The 11,247-nt window shown below is 35.9% G+C and overlaps 1 pseudogene; it reads right to left on the bottom strand.

Annotated features, from left to right (window-relative positions):
- Nucleotides 1-1,947: 1,947 nt before the first annotated feature.
- The window catches only part of LOC107570374 (double zinc ribbon and ankyrin repeat-containing protein 1-like), a 21,025-nt pseudogene continuing 11,725 nt past the window's right edge, over nucleotides 1,948-11,247 (bottom strand).

Genomic DNA, 11,247 nt, shown 5'->3' with positions numbered 1-11,247 from the left:
CATAAAACTCAAAAGTTGTTCAGAAAACTTTCCCAGACAAAATCCATTCATTTCAATAGAAATCGATTTTGCGTGAAAAACTTCGGGTTTTAAGTTGTTTATGCAATTTTGCCTTGTTGACTAAACAAAAACCGTTCGATTTGAATGTGACTTCTGCTGTAGATGTGCAGTATACATGGCAACACTATGAACTTTTTTCTCCCCGTGACATTTAGCTACCTTGACATCACTGTATAAAGTACACGAAGAACTACTGAGTATGGAAGCAACCGATTCAAAAATAAAAAATTTAATTGTGCCATTATTCTCAGAATTCCTCAGACTATTTTAATGCAAATCTGAGTTTACCTCTCGCAATTCTGAGTTAATATAAGGTACTGTCTTACAATTCAGTTTTAATTGCAAGAAAAAAAGTCAGAATTGTGAGCTAAAAAGTTGCAATTACTTTTTTATCATGTGGTGGTAACAAGCTGCCATAATGCATTTTAAATGTATATGTTTAAGTAAATACAAATTACATAATTATATAATTAATCAATATTTTCCCTTGAATATGTCAGTTGAGATTTGGTTTGGTTAAAGGGGTCATATGATGCGATTTCAAGTTTTCCTTTCTCTTTGGAGTGTTACAAGCTCTTGGTCCATAAAGAAGATCTGTAAAGTTGCAAAGACTAAAGTCTCAAATCCAAAGAGATATTCTTTATAAAAGTTAAGAGTCAGCCACGCCTACCTAAAACGGCTCGTTCTAACACGCCTCCACATATCTATGTCACGATGTGGGAAGATTTGCATAACGCTGCCCAAATGTTCACGCAAAGAAAGAAGGCGTAACTTTTATTCTCGCTGTAGTATTATTGTTGTTGCCGCTGCCATGTCGTGAAGACGCTGTGTGTTTCCTTGTGAAAGCTAAACTACTTTGTTTGACCTTCCAAAAGAGGATGATATCCACTTCGTCATGCCTAGATCTTATCTGTGCTGGTCGCTGAGGAAATACATCAACTTTCACCGTGGACAAAGCGGAGTCCAGCCCGGGGTCGTCACATGTGGTTGCCGCTCATTCGTCACATCCGCCGAGCACGCCGTTCTCGACTCCGCCGCCACAGTTCACTCTATCCCGGCCTCAGCGCACGATAAGCCGGGGCTTCGGCTCATGCTAGGCCGCTGTGTTGTTCGTTGTGAAAGCGAAACTACTTTGATTGATCTTCCAAAAGAGGACACGACTAGAAGTCAGTGGTTAAGTTGTATTTACAACACTGTTCCAGAACAGTTCAACCCAAATATCCCGACGTGTGCAGCGCATTTTATGGAGGACTGTTTATTGATCCTAGGAGAGTAACGTTAGACTACAAGCCAGCAGTTCTGACTCACGTAAGTACATTTTCATTTAAAGGATTTGCCACTGACGATTCAAACGCGAGTTTTGGGCAGTGTAGAGTAGCACTTTTTGTTTGTCATTTCTCCGATCACAAATGCAGACAGAGTTTTATGTTTACGCTGCGCGATGCAATGCAACGCATAAAAAGACAGTATAAGTCATTATAATCCGTAATTATGTCCCCACTGGACGCAACAAATGCCTCGTTTGTAATGGGTTTTAATGTTGTCTCGTCGCTCCGGCCGGGACACGGCATCACAGTATGGTAGGGGTGTAACATTTCCATCTCGCGCTTGAGGTATTCAGCCAATCACAACGCACTAGATAGCTGGCCAATCAGAGCACACCTCACTTTTCAGACCGATGAGCTTTGTAAAAATCTACGCGTTTCAAAAAGGCGGGGCATAGAGGATAAACAATAATGTACAGTATGTGGAAAATAATGTGTTTTTTTAACTTTAAACCGCATAAACATTTCATTACACCAAATACACAAAATGTTATACAAAATAAAAATACAATAAAATGATGTTTAGCAGCATAATAATGACCCCTTTAAGATGTGGATTGTTTCAAGAGAACGTATCCAGTCCAGATGGGCTCCTGGCCTTGGTGTGGCGCTGTAGCAGATCCTGTCCCATGTGAGCTGCCATCAGAGAGACCACAGACCTGCTCCCGGCGGCCACGGCAATATCATACGCCATCTGTCCACAATTGTTCTGCTTTCTGATACTTGCATTACACCTGCACAAGAATGAGATATTTTTTAAAACATGCCATTGTAACTTTATCACCATTAACGTTAGTGAAACTCACCCCAACTTTCAGTGACCTGTAATATGCAGTATCACGTCTTTTGTAGCAGAAATAAACAGCCGCAGAAAAAGCTAGGTCCATGCAAAATGTAATTTGTAACTGCAACACTCATTTCAAATGTAGTGGAGTAAAGAGTACAGATACTCATTCAGAAATGTAGTGGAGTAAAGAGTAAAAGTTGCTAATATCTTTGATACTCAGTACAACTACAAAGTACCCGAAAAGATACTCAAGTACAGTAACTAAGTACATTTACACCTAAATACTACACCTACATTTACTAAAATATTGCACTGGATGTGCTGGTTTGGGCCTCATTGCTGGCTGCAGTCATGTCCTCATCTCATACATAAAACACCTCTAATTCACAAATACTTGCTAAGGAACTCGCATTCACATAAAGTAGCCTCATTGAAAAGTTTGGGTGAGTAAGGGCAAAACGCAGTACTTTCAGTGACCTGTAATATGCAGTATCACGTCTTTTGTAGCAGAAATAAACAGCCGCAGAAAAAGCTAGGTCCATGCAAAATGTAATTTGTAACTGCAACACTCATTTCAAATGTAGTGGAGTAAAGAGTACAGATACTCATTCAGAAATGTAGTGGAGTAAAGAGTAAAAGTTGCTAATATCTTTGATACTCAGTACAACTACAAAGTACCCGAAAAGATACTCAAGTACAGTAACTAAGTACATTTACTAAAATTCTTTACACCTCTGCCCCAGGAGTATCTCAACGCTCCTCAGACCTTGGTTTCCCAGAGCTGCAGCCTCATGCAACGCCGTGTTATTCAACCTGTGGCCACCACAGATGATTAAAAGTATTAGTTTGGCTCAGATTATTACTAGGCATATCAAAATGAATTTGTTTCAAACTCACGGCCCAGATGCCTGGTTAACATCAGCTTCTCTCTGCACCAGCACAGGAATGACATCATGATGCCCGTTTAACACTGCAGCAACCAGAGCGGGACGTCCATCACTTCCCAAACAGGTCAGCACCCTGCAGAGATACGCCATCATTTTAAACACACCTTCTATAAATATATACAGCTACACAAAAAATCCCAAGTAAATCTAAAAGAGTGGTCACATTTAGAGAAACTTTGGCAAAATTTCACAGTTAAAGGGATAGTTCACCCAAAAATGAAAATTCTGTCATTACTCACCCTCATGTCGTTCCAAACCCGTAAGATCTTCAGAACACAAATTAAGATATTTTTGATGAAATCTGAGAGCTTTTTGAATTTCCTGTTTTAGCAAAGACAGGAAATTAACTACCACGTTCAAGGTCATAAAATTAAGGTTGAACCACTGATGTCACATGGACTATTTTAATGATGTCCTTACTACCTTTCTGGGCCTTGAATGTGGTAGTTACATTGCTGTCTATGCAGGGCCAGAAAGCTTCATCTGTCAGAAATCTTCATTTGTGTTCAGAAGCTGAATGAAGGTTTTAAAGGGGTCATATGACGCTTTTTTAAAGATCTTTATTTTTTGTATTTGGTGTAACAGAATATGTTGACAGGCTTTAATGTTCAAAAAACACATTATTTTTCAAATACTGTACATTATTGTAGGTCCTCTATGCCCCGCCTCTCTCAAACGCTTCGTTTTCTACAAAGTCCCTCCTTCCGACAAGCGCAGTCTGCTCTGATTGGCCAGCTGACCCAGTGCATTGTGATTGGCCGAACACCGCAAGCACTCGTCGGAAATGTAACGCCCCTTACCATAACCTCCAGCTTTAGCTTTCAAAATAAATGTAAAGACAGAGCCCGAAAGGGGAAGAGAGTCGCGTGACAGACACAGTGATGAAGCTGGTCTCTCACGCTCGCACGCACACACACACACGATGCGCAAAACTCTGCATTTGAACAGTCAATAGCAAATACTTAAAACTAATAACAAAACAGTAGCTGATTCAGAAGAGCCAGATTGTCATAGCAAAGTCAGAATGACCTCCTCTCCTAGGTTCACGAAACAGTCGTCCATAAAATGCATTGCTGTTGGCAGAGTCTTAGCTTTGATAAAGAATATCTCTTTGGTTTTGAGACTTTAGTCTTTGCAACTTCAGGGATCTTATCTATGCACAATCAGCTTGTAACACTCCAAAGAGAAAGGAAAACTTGAAATCGCATCATATGACCCTTTTAAAGGTATACGCCACCCCAAAGTGACAATTTTGTCATTAATCACTTACCCCCATGTCGTTCCAAACCCGTAAAAGCTTCGTTCATCTTCTCATAGACTGCCAAGTAAATTACACTGTCAAGGCCCAGAAAAGTATGAAAACAACAATGAAAGCATAAATACACGTATAAAACGTATCCTTGTGTCGCGGCTGACACAGAATAGCGTACGCTGCTTGCGTTCAGTGGTTATTCTCCAGAATGGCGCTACGGTGATGCAGAGAGACACAGAGGAGACAAATTGTTGAATAAAGTTGTTATTTTTGTTTTCTTCGTGTACAAAAAGTATTCTCTTCGCTTCATAACGTTACGGTTGAACCACTGATGGCAGATGGACTATTCTGACGATGTCTTTCATACTTTTCTGGACCTTGACAGTGTAATTTACTTGGCAGTCTATGGGACAGTCACAAGCCTCCCGGTTTTCATCCAAAATATCTTAAATTGGGTTCCGAAGACCAATGAAGCTTTTAAGGGTTTGGAACGATACAAGGGTGAGTAATTAATGACAAAGTTTTCATTTTTGGGTGAACGATCCCTTTAAAAAGGTGTAGCGATGTACGAAGCATTCTGTTTCAAGATGGATAAGACCTGCGTGATCAACTTGAATTTGGTGCGAAATCTGTGTGCGAAATCTTTTGTAAAATCACGTGCATTCCTACTGAAATGACTATATTTACAAAAATTTGGAAAAGAACACTAAAAATCCACCTTAAAGGGCCCCTATTTTGCTCATTTACAGGTTCATAATTTGTTCAGTGGCCTACTACAATGTTTACATGATTTGATGTTCAAAACATTATTTTGTTGTACAATTTGCATTGTCGCAGCACCTGTTTTCACTCTCTATCTGAACGCTCCATTTTAGTTTTGATTCCTTTAAAACCTGCCTTCTGAAAAGTCCAGTCTGCTCTGATTGGTCAGTTGGCCCAGTCTACCACTTATAGCTTATGTTGCAAATATAATGCCCTTTACAACAACTGGTGAATATCAGCTTAGAAGGCTTCCCAAGTCCCTGTAAATACTAGCTAAATTATAGTGTCAGTTTTACCACCTTGGCAAGCATGACGTGGATAGATTATCTAATTTTGGAGTAGACTTGCAGATTGATTACAAGCACAAGTATCTATATTACACACTAAAAAAGATATAGACCGAAAAATCATAAAAGGTCCCCTTTAAATTGCTGTGGAGTTTTTGGAGCTGTGATTGGTTCTTTAGATTCACCTCATCCAATAGCTGCTGCACTGCTGAGATCTGGCCCCGCCCCTCAGGCCCCACCTCCTTAAGAAGCAGACTGTCTTTAGACTCCTGAGAAAGACATCAACATAATAATGACTTATTTTCTCATATTAATGAGAAACTTTCTCATAATAATGACTTATTTTCTCATAATAATGAGAAAGTTTCTCATTATTACGAGAAACTAAGTCATTATTACGAGAAAGTTTCTCATTATTACGAGAAACTAAGTCATTATTACGAGAAAGTTTCTCATTATTACGAGAAACTAAGTCATTATTACGAGAAAGTTTCTCATTATTACGAGAAACTAAGTCATTATTACGAGAAAGTTTCTCATTATTACGAGAAACTAAGTCATTATTACGAGAAAGTTTCTCATTATTACGAGAAACTAAGTCATTATTACGAGAAAGTTTCTCATTATTACGAGAAACTAAGTCATTATTACGAGAAAGTTTCTCATTATTACGAGAAACTAAGTCATTATTACGAGAAAGTTTCTCATTATTACGAGAAACTAAGTCATTATTACGAGAAAGTTTCTCATTATTACGAGAAACTAAGTCATTATTACGAGAAAGTTTCTCATTATTACGAGAAACTAAGTCATTATTACGAGAAAGTTTCTCATTATTACGAGAAACTAAGTCATTATTACGAGAAAGTTTCTCATTATTACGAGAAACTAAGTCATTATTACGAGAAAGTTTCTCATTATTACGAGAAACTAAGTCATTATTACGAGAAAGTTTCTCATTATTACGAGAAACTAAGTCATTATTACGAGAAAGTTTCTCATTATTACGAGAAACTAAGTCATTATTACGAGAAAGTTTCTCATTATTACGAGAAACTAAGTCATTATTACGAGAAAGTTTCTCATTATTACGAGAAACTAAGTCATTATTACGAGAAAGTTTCTCATTATTACGAGAAACTAAGTCATTATTACGAGAAAGTTTCTCATTATTACGAGAAACTAAGTCATTATTACGAGAAAGTTTCTCATTATTACGAGAAACTAAGTCATTATTACGAGAAAGTTTCTCATTATTACGAGAAACTAAGTCATTATTACGAGAAAGTTTCTCATTATTACGAGAAACTAAGTCATTATTACGAGAAAGTTTCTCATTATTACGAGAAACTAAGTCATTATTACGAGAAAGTTTCTCATTATTACGAGAAACTAAGTCATTATTACGAGAAAGTTTCTCATTATTACGAGAAACTAAGTCATTATTACGAGAAAGTTTCTCATTATTACGAGAAACTAAGTCATTATTACGAGAAAGTTTCTCATTATTACGAGAAACTAAGTCATTATTACGAGAAAGTTTCTCATTATTACGAGAAACTAAGTCATTATTACGAGAAAGTTTCTCATTATTACGAGAAACTAAGTCATTATTACGAGAAAGTTTCTCATTATTACGAGAAACTAAGTCATTATTACGAGAAAGTTTCTCATTATTACGAGAAACTAAGTCATTATTACGAGAAAGTTTCTCATTATTACGAGAAACTAAGTCATTATTACGAGAAAGTTTCTCATTATTACGAGAAACTAAGTCATTATTACGAGAAAGTTTCTCATTATTACGAGAAACTAAGTCATTATTACGAGAAAGTTTCTCATTATTATGACTTACAGAATTATATTTTTTTATTCAGTGGCGGAAACGGGCTTCCATATAAACATCACTTTGATCATTTAGCATTATTAAATAAACAATAAATGTATTAATTGAAGTAAAGAGAAATAAATGAATGGTAAATTATTCATTATTAGTAAATATTTTGATGCTTAATATTTTATTACTATTGTAAATGATTTCATTAAATTATTAATAATAAACTATTTATTTATTTGAAATATTACTATTTTTAATTTAAAAAATATACAAGTTAAAAAACAATAATAATATACAACCCCCAAAATGAATATGGCTGAATAAAACTATTAAATTAGTAATAGGTCAAATTATTTTTCCAATAAGTCAATGGAAAAAGCCCATCATGACAGCAAAACAAATATGTGTCAGTACCCGGACTGGCTGAATTTCTGCCTTCTGTCACAGCACTGAGGTTCTGACTCTCTGAGGCCACAGATCTGCTCTGCTGGCCGGCAGAAGACGACTGGAAAAAGACCACACGTATATGATCTCACAGACTGAAAAACATGCAATACTCAAGAGACTCTCTTCAGACTCAATATAAAAGCTCTCAGGAGTGTTTCTGACCCTGGATCCCTCCGGCGAGGCAGAGATGAAGTTAATGCGCAGACTGACTTCATAGCTGTCCTCCTGAATAACAGCTGATATCATCTAGAGGGTAGATTGACAAACACAAAATGTTCATAATAATAATAATAATAACAACAACAACAGCAACATAATAATAATAATAATAATAATAAATGATTTAAATAATAATCTATAATAAAAAATAACATTAATAGTAAAGAAATTAATAATAATAGTAATGATTGAGTAAAAGTAAATGTATAATTTATATATATATATATATATTAGGGCTGTCAGTCGATTAAAAATTTTAATCTAAATAATTACATGATGTGTTTATTAATTAATCTAATTAATCGCAAAATAAATTTGACTGTGAAAAACCCACAAAAGATTATTTAAAGCTATTTTTGTGTTAAATGAGAAATTATCAAGTAGACATTACAAATTGTAGCTTTAAATTTATTACACATAAAACATTTAGGATACAACAACCTAATATAAACTATGGAACATATGAGAAGATCATTTAAAAAAACATCTCAGTAATTTTTTTATAATATAATGAAAGTCATTGGTAACCAAAACAGCTTTGTTTTCGTGAACTATCACTTTAATGTTTATTATTATTATTACTATTATTTTTTTTAATGAAATGATACTCTAAATAAGAAACTAAATCTGTCAAAAGGTGTCGGTAAATGTTATTCATTCATTCGATTTTCAGATAATGGCTCACTTTATGAATAGGTCTTTGAATCATTGATTCACACGATTAGTTCAAAACGCGGATTCATTCAGAAACTAAACACCGCTGTGTTGCTCGGAGATGCACAACAATTCTGCTGTGGCTTTAGGTAAAATTTTGTTGGCAAAATTGAGCAAAAACACACAATATTGTGTTTAAAATACAACACAATATCAACTTCTTATTTACTGAACTGTTGTATAAAATCACATTTGCACTCATTATATTCGGGACAAAATCAGCACTCATGCAATACTGCTCTCCGTGCTCGTGTGATATTATATAAATATGAGACAAAAACAAATTTTTACTCTAATTTCTTGAATTTTAGGGTATAACTGCATTCATGTAGTTGTTGCCCTGCATCATATTTGTCAACAGTCAACTGAATGAAATATAAGATGAAGTATAGGCCTTGGGGCGGGACCAGTGCATTAACTGCGTTAAAATATTTTAATTGCGTTATTTTTCATAACTAATTAACTAAGTTTACGCGTTAAACTGACACCCCTAATCTATATATATATATATATATATATATATATATATATATATAAAACGTATAGTGGATAGTTCTGGTCTTACTCTACCCAGGCGAAGTTCTCTAATCAGAGCTCTAAACTTAAAATAAAAGTATTATTCTGAGTGTAACTGCGCAGATGAGCGCAAATGTGATCCAGCTGCTTCCTCCAGTATCCTAAATCATACACACACCACATAAACATCTGTAGAAGTAATGCTTATTTATTTGGAAAAAGTATATTGTACAATAGTCTACCTCGGCCTGGACTAATGGCAGTGAGGAGGGGCTTCCTGTCACTCAACTACTCCTGTCTGCACAGCTCCGCCTCCCTCTGCTGGCTCCATTTTTTCAGCTCAGTGCTGGATGGGAAAAACAGACCCACCGTCTGCGTCTGTGCATCTGCGCACATGCGCAAACCTGCAGCTGGAAGCTCAGTTGTTGACTCAGGTGCCGGAACTGCCTGCCAGGTGTCTGAAGACTATATGAGAAAGAGCGATGATGAGGATGATATAATACTGTATGCTTTTAATGAGCGCTAAACAGGCTGTGTACTGTACCTGATCAGCTTCCTGTGTGTCTTGTCCCTGGTTTACATGTGAGGGCGTCCTGGGTGGGCCGTCCAGGAAGACACCACAGCCACCGCAGTAATTAGCATAAGGATGGCTGCTAACTCCACACTGAGAACAAGTCACAGAGCTGACTTTGTGGCCGGGCTGCAAGTATAAACACAAAATTACAAGGCATTCCAGTTTACACAAACATTGCCAAATATATGCAGTGATATTTTGATTGAATCTCCATATTATAATTTACACCAAATATACAGTTCCATAAAATCTTTCAGTGACAAAACAGTTTGAAAAGGACATAAAGAACACATGAAACCGCTTGATGATTAAGTTTTCTTTCCTATATTGATGCATTTCCTATTGAAACAGGAAGTTGAGGTAGTACATATCAAAAGGCTCTAGTTGGTGCCTCATTAAAAATTAAAGAATAGGCTATCACTGTTTATGTAGTCTTAACATGTGTTCACATTTGCAAAATTTTGGCAAAATTTCAAACAAAGCAGCTTTCTGTTGGTCAACATGCTGAATCTGTGGCCAACTTGAACCCTTTGCTAAATCCTTCACCCTTACGAGAGATTCCTGATTAAATGGATTCCTAAAAAAATACCTGGATTTCAGCTGTGAAAATTTGATGAACAATAATAAAATAAACATTTATTATTATTATTATTATCAATATTTAAAACAGTTGAGTAAATTTTTTTCAGGATTCTTTGATGAATAGAAAGATCCAAAGATCAGCATTTATCTGAAATAAAAAGCTTTTGTAACATTATACCCGCTGTGTTGCTCGGAGATGCACAACAATTCTGCTGTGGCTTTAGGTAAAATTTTGTTGGCAAAATTGAGCAAAAACACACAATATTGTGTTTAAAATACAACACAATATCAACTTCTTATTTACTGAACTATCTGAAATAAAAAGCTTTTGTAACATTATACACTATACCATTCAAAAGCATGAAGTATACACTGTATATATATATATATATACAGGTGCTTCTCAAAAAATTAGAAAATTGTGAAAACATTTTTTGTAACATTTCAAAAAGTGAAACTTTTATATATTCTAGATTCATTACATGTAAACCATTTCACAAGATTTTTGTTTTAATTTTGATGATTAAAGCTTACAGCTCATAAAAGTAAAAAATCCAGTATCTCAATAAGTTTCATTAAATGACCATCCCTACAGTATAAATTCCGGGTATCTCTTGTTCTTTGAAACCACAATAATGGGGAAGACTGCTGACTTGGCAATGGTCCAGAAGACAATCATTGACACTCTCCACAAAGAAGGTAAGTCACAGAAGGTCATTACTGAAAGGGGTGGCTGTTCACAGTGTGCTGTATCAAAGCATATTAAATGCAAAGTTGACTGGAAGGAAGAAATTGGGTAGGAAAAGGTGCACAAGCAACAGGGATGACCACAAGCTTGAGAATACTGTCAAGCAAAGCCGATTCAAACACTTGGGAGAGCTTCACAAGGAGTGGACTGAAGCTGGAGTCAGTGCATCAAGAGTCACCACACTCAGACA

Source organism: Sinocyclocheilus grahami, unplaced genomic scaffold (assembly GCF_001515645.1).
Source record: "Sinocyclocheilus grahami isolate Dianchi unplaced genomic scaffold, SAMN03320097.WGS_v1.1 scaffold1449.1, whole genome shotgun sequence".
NCBI classification, from domain to species: Eukaryota; Metazoa; Chordata; class Actinopteri; order Cypriniformes; family Cyprinidae; genus Sinocyclocheilus; species Sinocyclocheilus grahami.
This window is presented reverse-complemented; position numbering and strand designations above follow the sequence as displayed.